The sequence below is a fragment of the Pleurodeles waltl genome, chromosome 1_2, assembly GCF_031143425.1.
Source record: "Pleurodeles waltl isolate 20211129_DDA chromosome 1_2, aPleWal1.hap1.20221129, whole genome shotgun sequence".
Lineage (NCBI taxonomy): Eukaryota > Metazoa > Chordata > Amphibia > Caudata > Salamandridae > Pleurodeles > Pleurodeles waltl.
The window spans coordinates 1,064,205,730-1,064,230,085 of record NC_090437.1 but is presented as its reverse complement, the minus strand read 5'-3'; positions in this window follow the sequence as shown (position 1 = coordinate 1,064,230,085).

Genomic DNA, 24,356 nt, shown 5'->3' with positions numbered 1-24,356 from the left:
CCTTGTGAGCACTGTTTTAATTTTGTCTTTTTAACATAGGAGTTCTGCTCCAGACCTTTGCATTATTGACTTACTGTATATTGCTTATCTCAACTTTGTTTTGAAAATATGGATCGTGATAAATTAGCAGCAGACATCTTTGGGAATTTAGAGCAGACAGGGACCATACTTAAACCACAATCAACGGGTGCCCAACATACTAAAATGGGGCTCCGTGACAAATTTTTCAAATTGGAAAAATTGAAGAAACAGGAGATATCTAAATGGTGGGATGGGGCCACCTTAAAACAATATGCAAAACTCAACAGGATACCCAGGGGATTGAGGTCACACATTTTTCCCACTTTCGATGATCTAGATCCAGATCTTTTGGACAGTTGGGAGCAAGAATTGATTTCAAGTTCATTCAGACTTCTGAATATCCTGATAGAAAACTCAGATAGGAAAGTGACTAGACTTCAATCAGAGATTTTAGAATTGGAAACTGACATTAAAAATATGAATTTGGAAGAACCAACTGCCAAAAATTATAAAATTTTGAACGAAATTCTAGATCAACATCAAAATGAGATCGCACAAAGAAAAGCGCGTAAACTTAGACGAGATGAGTTGGACTATAAAAATGGTAGGATTTTCACTTTTTCACGTAAATATGATCATCTAATTAAAAAGAATGTACCTTCACAAAATTATGAAGCAGGCTCCTCATCCTCACTTAAAAGTGTATCCACTAACAACAGTGATACGAGTGCTTGTTCAAATATAGCTAGACAGGACATAGTAGCACAACAAGGTACTCCCTCTTTTTTAGCAGAAGTCCAAAGAATAAGACAGGGACAATGGGAGACGAATCGGCGTATGGTAGATCCAGGAAAACCAGACGGGGTGGGAGAGGCAGAGCACATCGATACAAGAAAAGGGATGAAAACACGATCTTGGAACAAGGGCAAATAGGCGACTCTGTTAGAGAAACTATTACCGTCATTAACCTTTCTAAACTTGAACTCACTACCCATGATTTAACATTGCTTAGCAAAGGGCTGGGTTTCTGTCCAGGTGATGCCGGAGACTTTCAGAGAACTAAAATTGATTTTTTCAAATTTATCAGACGTTTAAAATTGAAAAAACATTTTATAAACCAAACTGATAATAAACGGAATGATATTTTTTTGGACGCTCTCAACGATGATCATCCTTTGTCCATCAAGGACATTCAGGATACGGCCACTTTACTATCTATCGCCAATTGCGATCAGGATCCGACTACTATTTCACGAATTTTATCGGATCTGGATATTCCATCAGATACTCTTCCTAGTGGTTTGAGGAATAAATCAACTTGGACACCAACCCTAATGAAGGATAACGGTATAGATACCTTTTTTAAGGTGGTTTGGCGAGACTTAAATAAATTAGAATTGAAAAATGCTACTCGACAACATGTGTGGCATCTTAATCTGAGTGAAGTAGAGAGGACTAATTTGAGGCAGTTACAATCTAATGAGGATATTACCATAAGGGAGGCAGATAAAGGGGGGAATATTGTGATTATGGATACCTCAGATTATGAACAAGAGATGTTCAGACAACTAGGAGACAGTACGTGCTATGAGAAGATTCTTGCTGACCCTATTCCCGCACTGGCCAATAAAATCAACAAATTCTTACATGAATGTTTAGATTGCTTGCTATTAAAAGAAGAAGAGTATATGTACCTTCGGGTTCATAGACCCAGGAATCCTTGTATTTACATACTACCTAAAATACATAAGAACCCTACATCCCCGCCTGGTAGGCCCATTGTCTCAGGTATAGGAGGTCCTACAGAGAGACTCTCAGAATATGTGGACATTTTTTTACAGCCATTTGTAAGCAACCTACCTTCGTATATTAAGGATACTAAACATATTCTCAGTATATTAAGTGATATGACTTGGGAACCAGGAATGATCTTAGTCACACTTGATGTTACCTCTTTGTACACCAGTATTAATCACGAACTAGGAAAGGAAGCACTACGTTATTTCCTTGACAGAAGACCAGCGAGCCTTTATGATCATACCACTATGTTAATCACCATGGTCGATCTGATCTTGAATAATAATGTTTTCTTATTTAAAAATGAATGGTATTGCCAGAGACAAGGTGTCGCTATGGGATCAAAATTCTCATCAGCTTATGCTAATCTTTTTATGGGGTGGTTCGAGCAAAAGAAGATTTGGAGTAAAGAAGGTAGTACCTGGATCACGGACATACTCTATTGGGGCAGATATATCGATGACTGCTTGATGATCTGGACAGGTGACCTACAAAAACTTTATGAGTTTATAGATTATTTAAACATTAATGACTTTAATATCCACTTTACTTCTGAACATAGTCTGACTAATGTTGCTTTTCTAGATGTGGAACTTTTTATTTGTGACAATAAAATTGAGAGTCGTCTGTACAGAAAAAGTACTTCTTGTAATTCTATCTTACATGCAAAGAGTGCACATCTGATCCACCAAATCAACTCTATACCATATGGTGAGATGGTGAGGGCAAGACGTAACTGTAGCCTTGAAGAGGACTTTGTAGCATGTATTGAGGATATGGGTAATAGATTCAAGGCACGGGGATACTCGTCCAAGGTGATTAACAATGCCCGTGAGAGGGCGTTGCGTCTAAAAAGATCTGACATACTCGGTCAAAAATCGAGACCTAGAGATAATACTATTCGATGTATAGTCAACTATACAAAACCAGCCACCCTATTGAGGGCCTGTATGAATAGGTATTGGTATATTTTAACAGCGGACCCTATTCTCAGAAAAGTGAACCCTAGTACTCCAGTTTTTACCTTTAGGAGAGGTAGGACTCTCAAGAATATTCTATGTCCCAATTTTCGCAACAAACAGAACTACTATAATTGGCTCAGGGGCCCCACGGCAACCCATACCGCCATCCTGTTCCTGGCGGGAGAACCGCCAGGAACAGGATGGCGGTATGGGCTGTCAGAATCCCCATGGCGGCGCAGCGAGCTGCGCCGCCATGGAGGATTCTAATGGGCAGCGGAAAACCGGCGGGAGACCGCCGGTTTTCCACTTCTGACCGCGGCAAAACCGATGCGGTCAGAATGCCCTGCGGGGCACCGCCAGCCTGTTGGCGGTGCTCCCGCCGACCCTGGCCCCGGCGGTTCCTTACCGCCGGGGTCAGAATCAGGCCCTATAAATTGAAGTTAAGGTAGGTCCTTCAAGATTGATTGGAGGATATACTATGGGCCGCTATTAGATCTTCCCCTGTCATACTTATCTGTACATTTTGGAGAGACTATTGTTAAGTTTTCACATTAACCTGGCCCCTATCCTTATACTCACAACCAGACTCCACTTATATTTAGCTTTCTGATGGGGACGTGCACATTTTACTTTATGAACCTTTGGCACTTAATGACATTGCACATGGTGCTCTGATTGATATGGCTCCATTTTTTTATTGACTTGGATATTCCGGGTGTTTGTACATTTTGATATATATTGTAACTGGTAGATTATAGTTGTAATATTTTGATTAATATCACATAAGTCACAATATAGCATGTTTCCTTTTTTCTCACTATTGTCACCGTTTGAGTTGGTTGTTTTCTGCTCATTCCATTGACCTATATGTTAGACGTTGTTCTTATTTACTTTCAGCCCTGATGAAGTCCCTAAGAGAACATGGGCCAGATGTAGCAAAATAACATTTTGCGACTGGCAAATAGCAAATCATTGCGACTCGCTGTTAGCAAGTCGCAAAATGTTAAGCAGAACGGTGTCTCAGACAACGTCTGCAAGTCGGTATGGGGTCGCAATGACCCACCTCATGAAAATTCATGAGGTGGGTCGCAAATTGCGGCCCCATACCGACTGTGGGCACTCGCAAACATGGAGGCCTGCTGTAGTCAGCAGACCTCCGTGTTCGTGACTGTTTTAAATAAAGCAGTTTTCTTTTTTTTAAGTGTAGCCCATTTTCCTTAAAGGAAAACGAGCTGCACTTAAAAAAAAAAAACGAAACCTTTAGTTTCGGTATTTTTTCAGGGCAGGGAGTGGTCCCTTGGACCACTCCCTGCCCTGAAAAAATGTTTTTGGGTCCAGTCACAAACTGGAAGGGCTCTCATGGGGACCCCTTCCAATTTGCGAGTGGGTTACCATCCACTTGAAGTGGATGGTAACTGCAACACCATTTGCGACCGCATATGCGGTCGCAAATGGTATTGCATACCACTAGGAATCGCAAATAGGAAGGGAACACCCCTTTCTATTTGCGATTCTGAAATGCATTTTGCGAGTCGGTCCGACTCGCAGAATGCATTTCTGCATAGGAAAATGTGATTTGCAACTCGCAAACGGCAGTTTTTGCCGTTTGCGAGTTGCAATTCCTTTCCTACATCTGGCCCCATATTCTCACATGATGAAACACGTGTTGGCTGTGGCTGTGGTGGCTATTAAAATCATTGGCCATGTCTACTACATAATGCTTTAATTTCAAGGACGATCTTTGTTTTGAACTCTATACATCATAAATAAATGTGGATTTTGAGACCTACTCAAGATGGTTGTCATCATACAATGAAGATTGGATATATTACTAACTTATAAGTATGGACTCATGAGTGCCCTGACATTTGTTTTGTCACTGTCAGTTTCCCTTGAAACATTGGAGGACTAAGGAAATCCTCTTGCCAGGTGCACCGTGCCACTAATATTCTTCATTATCACTATATGGACTTTCTGTGAGCGCCCTTTTCCTATGGATCTCTTCCTTGTGAGCACTGTTTAAATTTTGTCTTGTTAACATAGGAGTGCTGCTCCAGACCTTTGCATTATTGACTTACTGTATATTGCTTATCTCAACTTTGTTTTGAAAATATGGATCGTGATAAATTAGTAGCAGACATCTTTGGGAATTTAGAGCAGACAGGGACCATACTTAAACCACAATCAACGGGTGCCCAACATACTAAAATGGGGCTCCGTGACAAATTTTTCAAATTGGAAAAATTGAAGAAACAGGAGATATCTAAATGGTGGGATGGGGCCACCTTAAAACAATATGCAAAACTCAACAGGATACCCAGGGGATTGAGGTCAGACATTTTTCCCACTTTCGATGATCTAGATCCAGATCTTTTGGACAGTTGGGAGCAAGAATTGATTTCAAGTTCATTCAGACTTATGAATATCCTGATAGAAAACTCAGATAGGAAAGTGACTAGACTTCAATCAGAGATTTTAGAATTGGAAACTGACATTAAAAATATGAATTTGGAAGAACCAACTGACAAAAATTATAAAATTTTGAACGAAATTCTAGATCAACATCAAAATGAGATCGCACAAAGAAAAGCGCGTAAACTTAGACGAGATGAGTTGGACTATAAAAATGGTAGGATTTTCACTTTTTCACGTAAATATGATCATCTAATTAAAAAGAATGTACCTTCACAAAATTATGAAGCAGGCTCCTCATCCTCACTTAAAAGTGTATCCACTAACAACAGTGATACGAGTGCTTGTTCAAATATAGCTAGACAGGACATAGTAGCACAACAAGGTACTCCCTCTTTTTTAGCAGAAGTCCAAAGAATAAGACAGGGACAATGGGAGACGAATCGGCGTATGGTAGATCCAGGAAAACCAGACGGGGTGGGAGAGGCAGAGCACATCGATACAAGAAAAGGGATGAAAACACGATCTTGGAACAAGGGCAAATAGGCGACTCTGTTAGAGAAACTATTACCGTCATAAACCTTTCTAAGCTTGAACTCACTACCCATGATTTAACATTGCTTAGCAAAGGGCTGGGTTTCTGTCCAGGTGATGCCGGAGACTTTCAGAGAACTAAAATTGACTTTTTCAAATTTATCAGACGTTTAAAATTGAAAAAACATTTTATAAACCAAACTGATAATAAACGGAATGATATTTTTTTGGACTCTCTCAACGATGATCATCCTTTGTCCATCAAGGACATTCAGGATACGGCCACTTTACTATCTATCGCCAATTGCGATCAGGATCCGACTACTATTTCACGAATTTTATCAGATCTGGATATTCCATCAGATACTCTTCCTAGTGGTTTGAGGAATAAATCAACTTGGACACCAACCCTAATGAAGGATAACGGTATAGATACCTTTTTTAAGGTGGTTTGGCAAGACTTAAATAAACTAGAATTGAAAAATGCTACTCGACAACATGTGTGGCATCTTAATCTGAGTGAAGTAGAGAGGACTAATTTGAGGCAGTTACGATCTAATGAGGATATTACCATAAGGGAGGCAGATAAAGGGGGGAATATTGTGATTATGGATACCTCAGATTATGAACAAGAGATGTTCAGACAACTAGGAGACAGTACGTGCTATGAGAAGATTCTTGCTGACCCTATTCCCGCACTGGCCAATAAAATCAACAAATTCTTACATGAATGTTTAGATTGCTTGCTATTAAAAGAAGAAGAGTATATGTACCTTCGGGTTCATAGACCCAGGAATCCTTGTATTTACATACTACCTAAAATACATAAGAACCCTACATCCCCGCCTGGTAGGCCCATTGTCTCAGGTATAGGAGGTCCTACAGAGAGACTCTCAAAATATGTGGACATTTTTTTAGAGCCATTTGTAAGCAACCTACCTTCGTATATTAAGGATACTAAACATATTCTCAGTATATTAAGTGATATGACTTGGGAACCAGGAATGATCTTAGTCACACTTGATGTTACCTCTTTGTACACCAGTATTAATCACGAACTAGGAAAGGAAGCACTACGTTATTTCCTTTACAGAAGACCAGCGAGCCTTTATGATCATACCACTATGTTAATCACCATGGTCGATCTGATCTTGAATAATAATGTTTTCTTATTTAAAAATGAATGGTATTGCCAGAGACAAGGTGTCGCTATGGGATCAAAATTCTCATCAGCTTATGCTAATCTTTTTATGGGGTGGTTCGAGCAAAAGAAGATTTGGAGTAAAGAAGGTAGTACCTGGATCACGGACATACTCTATTGGGGCAGATATATCGATGACTGCTTGATGATCTGGACAGGTGACCTACAAAAACTTTATGAGTTTATAGATTATTTAAACATTAATGACTTTAATATCCACTTTACTTCTGAACATAGTCTGACTAATGTTGCTTTTCTAGATGTGGAACTTTTTATTTGTGACAATAAAATTGAGAGTCGTCTGTACAGAAAAAGTACTTCTTGTAATTCTATCTTACATGCAAAGAGTGCACATCCGATCCACCAAATCAACTCTATACCATATGGTGAGATGGTGAGGGCAAGACGTAACTGTAGCCTTGAAGAGGACTTTGTAGCATGTTTTAGCTCTACTGGGGCACAATACAATATCAATCACAATATCACATGTGATAGTAACTTTGTCATTTATATGATCTTATGTAATTGTGGCCAATATTATATAGGCAGCACTATCAGACCACTCAAAACTAGGGCGAGTGAACATTTCAGAGCCCTGAGGCAGGAAGATGAGAGATACCCTATAGTTAGTCACATGCGACAATGCCCAAAACGTAATAACACATGTGGTTTTGAATTCTTTGGTTTTGATCTCATAAAGAGAGACGCTCGGGGGGGATTAGAGAGTTAGCCCTCAGAAGAAGGCAATGTTATTAGATCTTAAAACTCAGAGCGGTGGAAGACGGTCTCAACACTAATTTTGAGATGGAATATTACTTAGGTGATTAATGTATCACTGTTTCCAACTATTCTATTAGAACCTATAATGTGTTGCCGACTTGGGGTGTTTAACAATGAGTGTCTTTATTATTTAGAGTTTATTGTTAGTTCATTATAAATATACCCCTTTTTAATGGTGTGACTCAAAAATATCCCGATGTTATCTACATTGAATATTGTTAGTTGTGAACCAATACTTTGGGATATGGACTGTACAGTGATTTTCTTATGATTTGACTTTGCATTTAGCTCTTTGATGTACTTACATTGCATTATATAGACTGTGAATTGTATTACAAATCCTATGTAATATATGAACTTTCAGTACTACAGTGACATACGATTTGGGGAGCTCTTATATTGATCAGAGTTTTGCACTGGCCTTACAAAGTTGCATGGGGTCTAAATGGGGCACGTCCTACTTAACCCCCCTCTTATTAATTATGGATGTTATCTCGGAATTTCACCTTCTTTTGGTATTGCAAAGATATTTCGTCAGTTTGATTACCAATGGTTTGTGTTTGGAATATCTGGGTTGTTTTGTTAAAGATAGATACTAAGGTTTCTCTGTCTCCATTATGGGGTGGTATTCTGTTAACATGTAGTACTTGGGCGAATATCTTACTATTAACTATTTTTTACTTGAGAGATATTTCGCTGACAGATTATGGGCTGTTTTTACCTTTTACTAAAGTATTTTTTCAGTATTATTTCGTCCTTTCAGTCTAATGGAGGACCTTTGGTTCCACATTATTGGAGATGTTACCTCCAACATCTATATACTTTCAAGATGGCGCCCGTATTTCGCTTTAAGTGGTGCAGTCCCCTTTCCATGTCTAACTAGTAAACGCGGGGACGCTTCAAATAGAGTCTTCCCCGATCGGTCGGCTTCAACTTAATTCTCCGTTACTGGGAACGCTGCGGATGGATTGGACCGCAGTGGGGTTCCCCATGTAGATTTAAATAGCCAGGATTTGATAGGTGAGTGGTTAAGGGATTATTATAAACTGGTTATATTTTGTTTCCTTGAGATTGCTTTTGTTACATAGAATGTTGACTTTCAAACTTACGTAGTTCGGGCTTATCACACAGATGTTTTTCTCGTGTTCACTTTACTCTAGGTACGCATGGTGATGACTTCAAATCGTTATTGATTGTGAATGATTATAGTATATTAAGGTTAGTTGTGGCTCATCTACCTGGGTGATTTTTTATTATTTTTTAACTGTTTGGTGGCGGTCTTTTATTCGGGATGGTATAGGTATACTGGAGAATTTTAGTATGTAAATTATGTCTCTGCAGGTCATGCATTTATCATTAGAGGATTATTTGCGCAATACACTATAAATTGAAGTTAAGGTAGGTCCTTCAAGATTGATTGGAGGATATACTATGGGTCGCTATTAGATCTTCCCCTGTCATACTTATCTGTACATTTTGGAGAGACTATTGTTAAGTTTTCACATTAACCTGGCCCCTATCCTTATACTCACAACCAGACTCCACTTATATTTAGCTTTCTGATGGGGACGTGCACATTTGACTTTATGAACCTTTGGCACTTAAGGACATTGCACATGGTGCTCTGATTGATATGGCTCCATTTTTTTATTGACTTGGATATTCCGGGTGTTTGTACATTTTGATATATATTGTAACTGGTAGATTATAGTTGTATTATTTTGATTAATATCACATAAGTCACAATATAGCATGTTTCCTTTTTTCTCACTATTGTCACCGTTTGAGTTGGTTGTTTTCTGCTCATTCCATTGACCTATACTCTATATGTTAGACGTTGTTCTTATTTACTTTCAGCCCTGATGAAGTCCCTAAGAGAACATATTCTCATAGGATGAAACACGTGTTGGCTGTGGCTGTGGTGGCTATTAAAATTATTGGCCATGTCTACTACATAATGCTTTAATTTCAAGGATGATCTTTGTTTTGAACTCTATACATCATAAATAAATGTGGATTTTGAGACCTACTCAAGATGGTTGTCATCATACAATGAAGATTGGATATATTACTAACTTATAAGTATGGACTCATGAGTGCCCTGACATTTGTTTTGTCACTGTTAGTTTCCTTTGAAACATTGGAGGACTAAGGAAGATCCTCTTGCCAGGTGCACCGTGCCACTAATATTCTTCATTATCACTATATGGACTTTCTGTGAGCGCCCTTTTCCTATGGATCTCTTCCTTGTGAGCACTGTTTCAATTTTGTCTTTTTAACATAGGAGTGCTGCTCCAGACCTTTGCATTATTGACTTACTGTATATTGCTTATCTCAACTTTGTTTTGAAAATATGGATCGTGATAAATTAGCAGCAGACATCTTTGGGAATTTAGAGCAGACAGGGACCATACTTAAACCACAATCAACGGGTGCCCAACATACTAAAATGGGGCTCCGTGACAAATTTTTCAAATTGGAAAAATTGAAGAAACAGGAGATATCTAAATGGTGGGATGGGGCCACCTTAAAACAATATGCAAAACTCAACAGGATACCCAGGGGATTGAGGTCACACATTTTTCCCACTTTCGATGATCTAGATCCAGATCTTTTGGACAGTTGGGAGCAAGAATTGATTTCAAGTTCATTCAGACTTCTGAATATCCTGATAGAAAACTCAGATAGGAAAGTGACTAGACTTCAATCAGAGATTTTAGAATTGGAAACTGACATTAAAAATATGAATTTGGAAGAACCAACTGCCAAAAATTATAAAATTTTGAACGAAATTCTAGATCAACATCAAAATGAGATCGCACAAAGAAAAGCGCGTAAACTTAGACGAGATGAGTTGGACTATAAAAATGGTAGGATTTTCACTTTTTCACGTAAATATGATCATCTAATTAAAAAGAATGTACCTTCACAAAATTATGAAGCAGGCTCCTCATCCTCACTTAAAAGTGTATCCACTAACAACAGTGATACGAGTGCTTGTTCAAATATAGCTAGACAGGACATAGTAGAACAACAAGGTACTCCCTCTTTTTTAGCAGAAGTCCAAAGAATAAGACAGGGACAATGGGAGACGAATCGGCGTATGGTAGATCCAGGAAAACCAGACGGGGTGGGAGAGGCAGAGCACATCGATACAAGAAAAGGGATGAAAACACGATCTTGGAACAAGGGCAAATAGGCGACTCTGTTAGAGAAACTATTACCGTCATTAACCTTTCTAAGCTTGAACTCACTACCCATGATTTAACATTGCTTAGCAAAGGGCTGGGTTTCTGTCCAGGTGATGCCGGAGACTTTCAGAGAACTAAAATTGATTTTTTCAAATTTATCAGACGTTTAAAATTGAAAAAACATTTTATAAACCAAACTGATAATAAACGGAATGATATTTTTTTGGACGCTCTCAACGATGATCATCCTTTGTCCATCAAGGACATTCAGGATACGGCCACTTTACTATCTATCGCCAATTGCGATCAGGATCCGACTACTATTTCACGAATTTTATCGGATCTGGATATTCCATCAGATACTCTTCCTAGTGGTTTGAGGAATAAATCAACTTGGACACCAACCCTAATGAAGGATAACGGTATAGATACCTTTTTTAAGGTGGTTTGGCGAGACTTAAATAAACTAGAATTGAAAAATGCTACTCGACAACATGTGTGGCATCTTAATCTGAGTGAAGTAGAGAGGACTAATTTGAGGCAGTTACAATCTAATGAGGATATTACCATAAGGGAGGCAGATAAAGGGGGGAATATTGTGATTATGGATACCTCAGATTATGAACAAGAGATGTTCAGACAACTAGGAGACAGTACGTGCTATGAGAAGATTCTTGCTGACCCTATTCCCGCACTGGCCAATAAAATCAACAAATTCTTACATGAATGTTTAGATTGCTTGCTATTAAAAGAAGAAGAGTATATGTACCTTCGGGTTCATAGACCCAGGAATCCTTGTATTTACATACTACCTAAAATACATAAGAACCCTACATCCCCGCCTGGTAGGCCCATTGTCTCAGGTATAGGAGGTCCTACAGAGAGACTCTCAGAATATGTGGACATTTTTTTACAGCCATTTGTAAGCAACCTACCTTCGTATATTAAGGATACTAAACATATTCTCAGTATATTAAGTGATATGACTTGGGAACCAGGAATGATCTTAGTCACACTTGATGTTACCTCTTTGTACACCAGTATTAATCACGAACTAGGAAAGGAAGCACTACGTTATTTCCTTGACAGAAGACCAGCGAGCCTTTATGATCATACCACTATGTTAATCACCATGGTCGATCTGATCTTGAATAATAATGTTTTCTTATTTAAAAATGAATGGTATTGCCAGAGACAAGGTGTCGCTATGGGATCAAAATTCTCATCAGCTTATGCTAATCTTTTTATGGGGTGGTTCGAGCAAAAGAAGATTTGGAGTAAAGAAGGTAGTACCTGGATCACGGACATACTCTATTGGGGCAGATATATCGATGACTGCTTGATGATCTGGACAGGTGACCTACAAAAACTTTATGAGTTTATAGATTATTTAAACATTAATGACTTTAATATCCACTTTACTTCTGAACATAGTCTGACTAATGTTGCTTTTCTAGATGTGGAACTTTTTATTTGTGACAATAAAATTGAGAGTCGTCTGTACAGAAAAAGTACTTCTTGTAATTCTATCTTACATGCAAAGAGTGCACATCCGATCCACCAAATCAACTCTATACCATATGGTGAGATGGTGAGGGCAAGACGTAACTGTAGCCTTGAAGAGGACTTTGTAGCATGTATTGAGGATATGGGTAATAGATTCAAGGCACGGGGATACTCGTCCAAGGTGATTAACAATGCCCGTGAGAGGGCGTTGCGTCTAAAAAGATCTGACATACTCGGTCAAAAATCGAGACCTAGAGATAATACTATTCGATGTATAGTCAACTAACCAAAACCAGCCACCCTATTGAGGGCCTGTATGAATAGGTATTGGTATATTTTAACAGCGGACCCTATTCTCAGAAAAGTGATCCCTAGTACTCCAGTTTTTACCTTTAGGAGAGGTAGGACTCCCAAGAATATTCTATGTCCCAATTTTCGCAACAAACAGAACTACTATAATTGGCTCAGTAGCCGTAGTAAAGGTTTCTACAAGTGTGGACATTGTGGCATGTGTAGATGGGCCAAGTCAGGTATCTCCACATTCATTAGCTCTACTGGGGCACAATACAATATCAATCACAATATCACATGTGATAGTAACTTTGTCATTTATATGATCTTATGTAATTGTGGCCAATATTATATAGGCAGCACTATCAGACCACTCAAAACTAGGGTGAGTGAACATTTCAGAGCCCTGAGGCAGGAAGATGAGAGATACCCTATAGTTAGTCACATGCGACAATGCCCAAAACGTAATAACACATGTGGTTTTGAATTCTTTGGTTTTGATCTCATAAAGAGTGACGCTCGGGGGGGATTAGAGAGTTAGCCCTCAGAAGAAGGGAATGTTATTAGATCTTAAAACTCAGAGCGGTGGAAGACGGTCTCAACACTAATTTTGAGATGGAATATTACTTAGGTGATTAATGTATCACTGTTTCCAACTATTCTATTAGAACCTAAAATGTGTTGCCGACTTGGGGTGTTTAACAATGAGTGTCTTTATTATTTAGAGTTTATTGTTAGTTCATTATAAATATACCCCTTTTTAATGGTGTGACTCAAAAATATCCCGATGTTATCTACATTGAATATTGTTAGTTGTGAACCAATACTTTGGGATATGGACTGTACAGTGATTTTCTTATGATTTGACTTTGCATTTAGCTCTTTGATGTACTTACATTGCATTATATAGACTGTGAATTGTATTACAAATCCTATGTAATATATGAACTTTCAGTACTACAGTGACATACGATTTGGGGAGCTCTTATATTGATCAGAGTTTTGCACTGGCCTTACAAAGTTACATGGGGTCTAAATGGGGCACGTCCTACTTAACCCCCCTCTTATTAATTATGGATGTTATCTCGGAATTTCACCTTCTTTTGGTATTGCAAAGATATTTCGTCAGTTTGATTACCAATGGTTTGTGTTTGGAATATCTGGGTTGTTTTGTTAAAGATGGATACTAAGGTTTCTCTGTCTCCATTATGGGGTGGTATTCTGTTAACATGTAGTACTTGGGCGAATATCTTACTATTAACTATTTTTTACTTGAGAGATATTTCGCTGACAGATTATGGGCTGTTTTTACCTTTTACTAAAGTATTTTTTCAGTATTATTTCGTCCTTTCAGTCTAATGGAGGACCTTTGGTTCCACATTATTGGAGATGTTACCTCCAACATCTATATACTTTCAAGATGGCGCCCGTATTTCGCTTTAAGTGGTGCAGTCCCCTTTCCATGTCTAACTAGTAAACGCGGGGACGCTTCAAATAGAGTCTTCCCCGATCGGTCGGCTTCAACTTAATTCTCCGTTACTGGGAACGCTGCGGATGGATTGGACCGCAGTGGGGTTCCCCATGTAGATTTAAATAGCCAGGATTTGATAGGTGAGTGGTTAAGGGATTATTATAAACTGGTTATATTTTGTTTCCTTGAGATTGCTTTTGTTACATAGAATGTTGACTTTCGAACTTACGTAGTTCGGGCTTATCACACAGATGTTTTTCTCGTGTTCACTTTACTCTAGGTACGCATGGTGATGACTTCAAATCGTTATTGATTGTGAATGATTATAGTATATTAAGGTTAGTTGTGGCTCATCTACCTGGGTGATTTTTTATTATTTTTTAACTGTTTGGTGGCGGTCTTTTATTCGGGATGGTATAGGTATACTGGAGAATTTTAGTATGTAAATTCTGTCTCTGCAGGTCATGCATTTATCATTAGAGGATTATTTGCGCAATACACTATAAATTGAAGTTAAGGTAGGTCCTTCAAGATTGATTGGAGGATATACTATGGGTCGCTATTAGATCTTCCCCTGTCATACTTATCTGTACATTTTGGAGAGACTATTGTTAAGTTTTCACATTAACCTGGCCCCTATCCTTATACTCACAACCAGACTCCACTTATATTTAGCTTTCTGATGGGGACGTGCACATTTGACTTTATGAACCTTTGGCACTTAAGGACATTGCACATGGTGCTCTGATTGATATGGCTCCATTTTTTTATTGACTTGGATATTCCGGGTGTTTGTACATTTTGATATATATTGTAACTGGTAGATTATAGTTGTATTATTTTGATTAATATTACATAAGTCACAATATAGCATGTTTCCTTTTTTCTCACTATTGTCACCGTTTGAGTTGGTTGTTTTCTGCTCATTCCATTGACCTATACTCTATATGTTAGACGTTGTTCTTATTTACTTTCAGCCCTGATGAAGTCCCTAAGAGAACATATTCTCATAGGATGAAACACGTGTTGGCTGTGGCTGTGGTGGCTATTAAAATTATTGGCCATGTCTACTACATAATGCTTTAATTTCAAGGATGATCTTTGTTTTGAACTCTATACATCATAAATAAATGTGGATTTTGAGACCTACTCAAGATGGTTGTCATCATACAATGAAGATTGGATATATTACTAACTTATAAGTATGGACTCATGAGTGCCCTGACATTTGTTTTGTCACTGTTAGTTTCCTTTGAAACATTGGAGGACTAAGGAAGATCCTCTTGCCAGGTGCACCGTGCCACTAATATTCTTCATTATCACTATATGGACTTTCTGTGAGCGCCCTTTTCCTATGGATCTCTTCCTTGTGAGCACTGTTTCAATTTTGTCTTTTTAACATAGGAGTTCTGCTCCAGACCTTTGCATTATTGACTTACTGTATATTGCTTATCTCAACTTTGTTTTGAAAATATGGATCGTGATAAATTAGCAGCAGACATCTTTGGGAATTTAGAGCAGACAGGGACCATACTTAAACCACAATCAACGGGTGCCCAACATACTAAAATGGGGCTCCGTGACAAATTTTTCAAATTGGAAAAATTGAAGAAACAGGAGATATCTAAATGGTGGGATGGGGCCACCTTAAAACAATATGCAAAACTCAACAGGATACCCAGGGGATTGAGGTCACACATTTTTCCCACTTTCGATGATCTAGATCCAGATCTTTTGGACAGTTGGGAGCAAGAATTGATTTCAAGTTCATTCAGACTTCTGAATATCCTGATAGAAAACTCAGATAGGAAAGTGACTAGACTTCAATCAGAGATTTTAGAATTGGAAACTGACATTAAAAATATGAATTTGGAAGAACCAACTGCCAAAAATTATAAAATTTTGAACGAAATTCTAGATCAACATCAAAATGAGATCGCACAAAGAAAAGCGCGTAAACTTAGACGAGATGAGTTGGACTATAAAAATGGTAGGATTTTCACTTTTTCACGTAAATATGATCATCTAATTAAAAAGAATGTACCTTCACAAAATTATGAAGCAGGCTCCTCATCCTCACTTAAAAGTGTATCCACTAACAACAGTGATACGAGTGCTTGTTCAAATATAGCTAGACAGGACATAGTAGCACAACAAGGTACTCCCTCTTTTTTAGCAGAAGTCCAAAGAATAAGACAGGGACAATGGGAGACGAATCGGCGTATGGTAGATCCAGGAAAACCAGACGGGGTGGGAGAGGCAGAGCACATCGATACAAGAAAAGGGATGAAAACACGATCTTGGAACAAGGGCAAATAGGCGACTCTGTTAGAGAAACTATTACCGTCATTAACCTTTCTAAACTTGAACTCACTACCCATGATTTAACATTGCTTAGCAAAGGGCTGGGTTTCTGTCCAGGTGATGCCGGAGACTTTCAGAGAACTAAAATTGATTTTTTCAAATTTATCAGACGTTTAAAATTGAAAAAACATTTTATAAACCAAACTGATAATAAACGGAATGATATTTTTTTGGACGCTCTCAACGATGATCATCCTTTGTCCATCAAGGACATTCAGGATACGGCCACTTTACTATCTATCGCCAATTGCGATCAGGATCCGACTACTATTTCACGAATTTTATCGGATCTGGATATTCCATCAGATACTCTTCCTAGTGGTTTGAGGAATAAATCAACTTGGACACCAACCCTAATGAAGGATAACGGTATAGATACCTTTTTTAAGGTGGTTTGGCGAGACTTAAATAAATTAGAATTGAAAAATGCTACTCGACAACATGTGTGGCATCTTAATCTGAGTGAAGTAGAGAGGACTAATTTGAGGCAGTTACAATCTAATGAGGATATTACCATAAGGGAGGCAGATAAAGGGGGGAATATTGTGATTATGGATACCTCAGATTATGAACAAGAGATGTTCAGACAACTAGGAGACAGTACGTGCTATGAGAAGATTCTTGCTGACCCTATTCCCGCACTGGCCAATAAAATCAACAAATTCTTACATGAATGTTTAGATTGCTTGCTATTAAAAGAAGAAGAGTATATGTACCTTCGGGTTCATAGACCCAGGAATCCTTGTATTTACATACTACCTAAAATACATAAGAACCCTACATCCCCGCCTGGTAGGCCCATTGTCTCAGGTATAGGAGGTCCTACAGAGAGACTCTCAGAATATGTGGACATTTTTTTACAGCCATTTGTAAGCAACCTACCTTCGTATATTAAGGATACTAAACATATTCTCAGTATATTAAGTGATATGACTTGGGAACCAGGAATGATCTTAGTCACACTTGATGTTACCTCTTTGTACACCAGTATTAATCACGAACTAGGAAAGGAAGCACTACGTTATTTCCTTGACAGAAGACCAGCGAGCCTTTATGATCATACCACTATGTTAATCACCATGGTCGATCTGATCTTGAATAATAATGTTTTCTTATTTAAAAATGAATGGTATTGCCAGAGACAAGGTGTCGCTATGGGATCAAAATTCTCATCAGCTTATGCTAATCTTTTTATGGGGTGGTTCGAGCAAAAGAAGATTTGGAGTAAAGAAGGTAGTACCTGGATCACAGACATACTCTATTGGGGCAGATATATCGATGACTGCTTGATGATCTGGACAGGTGACCTACAAAAACTTTATGAGTTTATAGATTATTTAAACATTAATGACTTTAATATCCACTTTACTTCTGAACATAGTCTGACTAATGTTGCTTTTCTAGATGTGGAACTTTTTATTTGTGACAATAAAATTGAGAGTCGTCTGTACAGAAAAAGTATTTCTTGTAATTCTATCTTACATGCAAAGAGTGCACATCCGATCCACCAAATCAACTCTATACCATATGGTGAGATGGTGAGGGCAAGACGTAACTGTAGCCTTGAAGAGGACTTTGTAGCATGTATTGAGGATATGGGTAATAGATTCAAGGCACGGGGATACTCGTCCAAGGTGATTAACAATGCCCGTGAGAGGGCGTTGCGTCTAAAAAGATCTGACATACTCGGTCAAAAATCGAGACCTAGAGATAATACTATTCGATGTATAGTCAACTATACAAAACCAGACACCCTATTGAGGGCCTGTATGAATAGGTATTGGTATATTTTAACAGCGGACCCTATTCTCAGAAAAGTGATCCCTAGTACTCCAGTTTTTACCTTTAGGAGAGGTAGGACTCCCAAGAATATTCTATGTCCCAATTTTCGCAACAAACAGAACTACTGTAATTGGCTCAGTAGCCGTAGTAAAGGTTTCTACAAGTGTGGACATTGTGGCATGTGTAGATGGGCCAAGTCAGGTATCTCCACATTCATTAGCTCTACTGGGGCACAATACAATATCAATCACAATATCACATGTGATAATAACTTTGTCATTGATATGATCTTATGTAATTGTGGCCAATATTATATAGGCAGCACTATCAGACCACTCAAAACTAGGGTGAGTGAACATTTCAGAGCCCTGAGGCAGGAAGATGAGAGATACCCTATAGTTAGTCACATGCGATAATGCCCAAAACGTAATAACACATGTGGTTTTGAATTCTTTGGTTTTGATCTCATAAAGAGAGACCCTCGGGGGGGATTAGAGAGTTAGCCCTCAGAAGAAGGGAATGTTATTAGATCTTAAAACTCAGAGCGGTGGAAGACGGTCTCAACACTAATTTTGAGATGGAATATTACTTAGGTGATTAATGTATCACTGTTTCCAACTATTCTATTAGAACCTATAATGTGTTGCCGACTTGGGGTGTTTAACAATGAGTGTCTTTATTATTTAGAGTTTATTGTTAGTTCATTATAAATATACCCCTTTTTAATGGTGTGACTCAAAAATATCCCGATGTTATCTACATTGAATATTGTTAGTTGTGAACCAATACTTTGGGATATGGACTGTACAGTGATTTTCTTATGATTTGACTTTGCATTTAGCTCTTTGATGTACTTACATTGCATTATATAGACTGTGAATTGTATTACAAATCCTATGTAATATATTAACTTTCAGTACTACAGTGACATACGATTTGGGGAGCTCTTATATTGATCAGAGTTTTGCACTGGCCTTACAAAGTTACATGGGGTCTAAATGGGGCACGTCCTACTTAACCCCCCTCTTATTAATTATGGATGTTATCTCGGAATTTCACCTTCTTTTGGTATTGCAAAGATATTTCGTCAGTTTGATTACCGATGGTTTGTGTTTGGAATATCTGGGTTGTTTTGTTAAAGATGGATACTAAGGTTTCTCTGTCTCCATTATGGGGTGGTATTCTGTTAACATGTAGTACTTGGGCGAATATCTTACTATTAACTATTTTTTACTTGAGAGATATTTCGCTGACAGATTATGGGCTGTTTTTACCTTTTACTAAAGTATTTTTTCAGTATTATTTCGTCCTTTCAGTCTAATGGAGGACCTTTGGTTCCACATTATTGGAGATGTTACCTCCAACATCTATATACTTTCAAGATGGCGCCCGTATTTCGCTTTAAGTGGTGCAGTCCCCTTTCCATGTCTAACTAGTAAACGCGGGGACGCTTCAAATAGAGTCTTCCCCGATCGGTCGGCTTCAACTTAATTCTCCGTTACTGGGAACGCTGCGGATGGATTGGACCGCAGTGGGGTTCCCCATGTAGATTTAAATAGCCAGGATTTGATAGGTGAGTGGTTAAGGGATTATTATAAACTGGTTATATTTTGTTTCCTTGAGATTGCTTTTGTTACATAGAATGTTGACTTTCGAACTTACGTAGTTCGGGCTAATCACACAGATGTTTTTCTCGTGTTCACTTTACTCTAGGTACGCATGGTGATGACTTCAAATCGTTATTGATTGTGAATGATTATAGTATATTAAGGTTAGTTGTGGCTCATCTACCTGGGTGATTTTTTATTATTTTTTAACTGTTTGGTGGCGGTCTTTTATTCGGGATGGTATAGATATACTGGAGAATTTTAGTATGTAAATTCTGTCTCTGCAGGTCATGCATTTATCATTAGAGGATTATTTGCGCAATACACTATAAATTGAAGTTAAGGTAGGTCCTTCAAGATTGATTGGAGGATATACTATGGGTCGCTATTAGATCTTCCCCTGTCATACTTATCTGTACATTTTGGAGAGACTATTGTTAAGTTTTCACATTAACCTGGCCCCTATCCTTATACTCACAACCAGACTCCACTTATATTTAGCTTTCTGATGGGGACGTGCACATTTGACTTTATGAACCTTTGGCACTTAAGGACATTGCACATGGTGCTCTGATTGATATGGCTCCATTTTTTTATTGACTTGGATATTCCGGGTGTTTGTACATTTTGATATATATTGTAACTGGTAGATTATAGTTGTATTATTTTGATTAATATCACATAAGTCACAATATAGCATGTTTCCTTTTTTCTCACTATTGTCACCGTTTGAGTTGGTTGTTTTCTGCTCATTCCATTGACCTATACTCTATATGTTAGACGTTGTTCTTATTTACTTTCAGCCCTGATGAAGTCCCTAAGAGAACATATTCTCATAGGATGAAACACGTGTTGGCTGTGGCTGTGGTGGCTATTAAAATTATTGGCCATGTCTACTACATAATGCTTTAATTTCAAGGATGATCTTTGTTTTGAACTCTATACATCATAAATAAATGTGGATTTTGAGACCTACTCAAGATGGTTGTCATCATACAATGAAGATTGGATATATTACTAACTTATAAGTATGGACTCATGAGTGCCCTGACATTTGTTTTGTCACTGTTAGTTTCCTTTGAAACATTGGAGGACTAAGGAAGATCCTCTTGCCAGGTGCACCGTGCCACTAATATTCTTCATTATCACTATATGGACTTTCTGTGAGCGCCCTTTTCCTATGGATCTCTTCCTTGTGAGCACTGTTTCAATTTTGTCTTTTTAACATAGGAGTGCTGCTCCAGACCTTTGCATTATTGACTTACTGTATATTGCTTATCTCAACTTTGTTTTGAAAATATGGATCGTGATAAATTAGCAGCAGACATCTTTGGGAATTTAGAGCAGACAGGGACCATACTTAAACCACAATCAACGGGTGCCCAACATACTAAAATGGGGCTCCGTGACAAATTTTTCAAATTGGAAAAATTGAAGAAACAGGAGATATCTAAATGGTGGGATGGGGCCACCTTAAAACAATATGCAAAACTCAACAGGATACCCAGGGGATTGAGGTCACACATTTTTCCCACTTTCGATGATCTAGATCCAGATCTTTTGGACAGTTGGGAGCAAGAATTGATTTCAAGTTCATTCAGACTTCTGAATATCCTGATAGAAAACTCAGATAGGAAAGTGACTAGACTTCAATCAGAGATTTTAGAATTGGAAACTGACATTAAAAATATGAATTTGGAAGAACCAACTGCCAAAAATTATAAAATTTTGAACGAAATTCTAGATCAACATCAAAATGAGATCGCACAAAGAAAAGCGCGTAAACTTAGACGAGATGAGTTGGACTATAAAAATGGTAGGATTTTCACTTTTTCACGTAAATATGATCATCTAATTAAAAAGAATGTACCTTCACAAAATTATGAAGCAGGCTCCTCATCCTCACTTAAAAGTGTATCCACTAACAACAGTGATACGAGTGCTTGTTCAAATATAGCTAGACAGGACATAGTAGCACAACAAGGTACTCCCTCTTTTTTAGCAGAAGTCCAAAGAATAAGACAGGGACAATGGGAGACGAATCGGCGTATGGTAGATCCAGGAAAACCAGACGGGGTGGGAAAGGCAGAGCACATCGATACAAGAAAAGGGATGAAAACACGATCTTGGAACAAGGGCAAATAGGCGACTCTGTTAGAGAAACTATTACCGTCATTAACCTTTCTAAGCTTGAACTCACTACCCATGATTTAACATTGCTTAGCAAAGGGCTGGGTTTCTGTCCAGGTGATGCCGGAGACTTTCAGAGAACTAAAATTGACTTTTTCAAATTTATCAGACGTTTAAAATTGAAAAAACATTTTATAAACCAAACTGATAATAAACGGAATGATATTTTTTTGGACGCTCTCAACGATGATCATCCTTTGTCCATCAAGGACATTCAGGATACGGCCACTTTACTATCTATCGCCAATTGCGATCAGGATCCGACTACTATTTCACGAATTTTATCGGATCTGGATATTCCATCAGATACTCTTCCTAGTGGTTTGAGGAATAAATCAACTTGGACACCAACCCTAATGAAGGATAACGGTATAGATACCTTTTTTAAGGTGGTTTGGCGAGACTTAAATAAACTAGAATTGAAAAATGCTACTCGACAACATGTGTGGCATCTTAATCTGAGTGAAGTAGAGAGGACTAATTTGAGGCAGTTACGAACTAATGAGGATATTACCATAAGGGAGGCAGATAAAGGGGGGAATATTGTGATTATGGATACCTCAGATTATGAACAAGAGATGTTCAGACAACTAGGAGACAGTACGTGCTATGAGAAGATTCTTGCTGACCCTATTCCCGCACTGGCCAATAAAATCAACAAATTCTTACATGAATGTTTAGATTGCTTGCAATTAAAAGAAGAAGAGTATATGTACCTTCGGGTTCATAGACCCAGGAATCCTTGTATTTACATACTACCTAAAATACATAAGAACCCTACATCCCCGCCTGAAAGGCCCATTGTCTCAGGTATAGGAGGTCCTACAGAGAGACTCTCAGAATATGTGGACATTTTTTTACAGCCATTTGTAAGCAACCTACCTTCGTATATTAAGGATACTAAACATATTCTCAGTATATTAAGTGATATGACTTGGGAACCAGGAATGATCTTAGTCACACTTGATGTTACCTCTTTGTACACCAGTATTAATCACGAACTAGGAAAGGAAGCACTACGTTATTTCCTTTACAGAAGACCAGCGAGCCTTTATGATCATACCACTATGTTAATCACCATGGTCGATCTGATCTTGAATAATAATGTTTTCTTATTTAAAAATGAATGGTATTGCCAGAGACAAGGTGTCGCTATGGGATCAAAATTCTCATCAGCTTATGCTAATCTTTTTATGGGGTGGTTCGAGCAAAAGAAGATTTGGAGTAAAGAAGGCAGTACCTGGATCACGGACATACTCTATTGGGGCAGATATATCGATGACTGCTTGATGATCTGGACAGGTGACCTACAAAAACTTTATGAGTTTATAGATTATTTAAACATTAATGACTTTAATATCCACTTTACTTCTGAACATAGTCTGACTAATGTTGCTTTTCTAGATGTGGAACTTTTTATTTGTGACAATAAAATTGAGAGTCGTCTGTACAGAAAAAGTACTTCTTGTAATTCTATCTTACATGCAAAGAGTGCACATCCGATCCACCAAATCAACTCTATACCATATGGTGAGATGGTGAGGGCAAGACGTAACTGTAGCCTTGAAGAGGACTTTGTAGCATGTTTTAGCTCTACTGGGGCACAATACAATATCAATCACAATATCACATGTGATAGTAACTTTGTCATTTATATGATCTTATGTAATTGTGGCCAATATTATATAGGCAGCACTATCAGACCACTCAAAACTAGGGCGAGTGAACATTTCAGAGCCCTGAGGCAGGAAGATGAGAGATACCCTATAGTTAGTCACATGCGACAATGCCCAAAACGTAATAACACATGTGGTTTTGAATTCTTTGGTTTTGATCTCATAAAGAGAGACCCTCGGGGGGGATTAGAGAGTTAGCCCTCAGAAGAAGGGAATGTTATTAGATCTTAAAACTCAGAGCGGTGGAAGACGGTCTCAACACTAATTTTGAGATGGAATATTACTTAGGTGATTAATGTATCACTGTTTCCAACTATTCTATTAGAACCTATAATGTGTTGCCGACTTGGGGTGTTTAACAATGAGTGTCTTTATTATTTAGAGTTTATTGTTAGTTCATTATAAATATACCCCTTTTTAATGGTGTGACTCAAAAATATCCCGATGTTATCTACATTGAATATTGTTAGTTGTGAACCAATACTTTGGGATATGGACTGTACAGTGATTTTCTTATGATTTGACTTTGCATTTAGCTCTTTGATGTACTTACATTGCATTATATAGACTG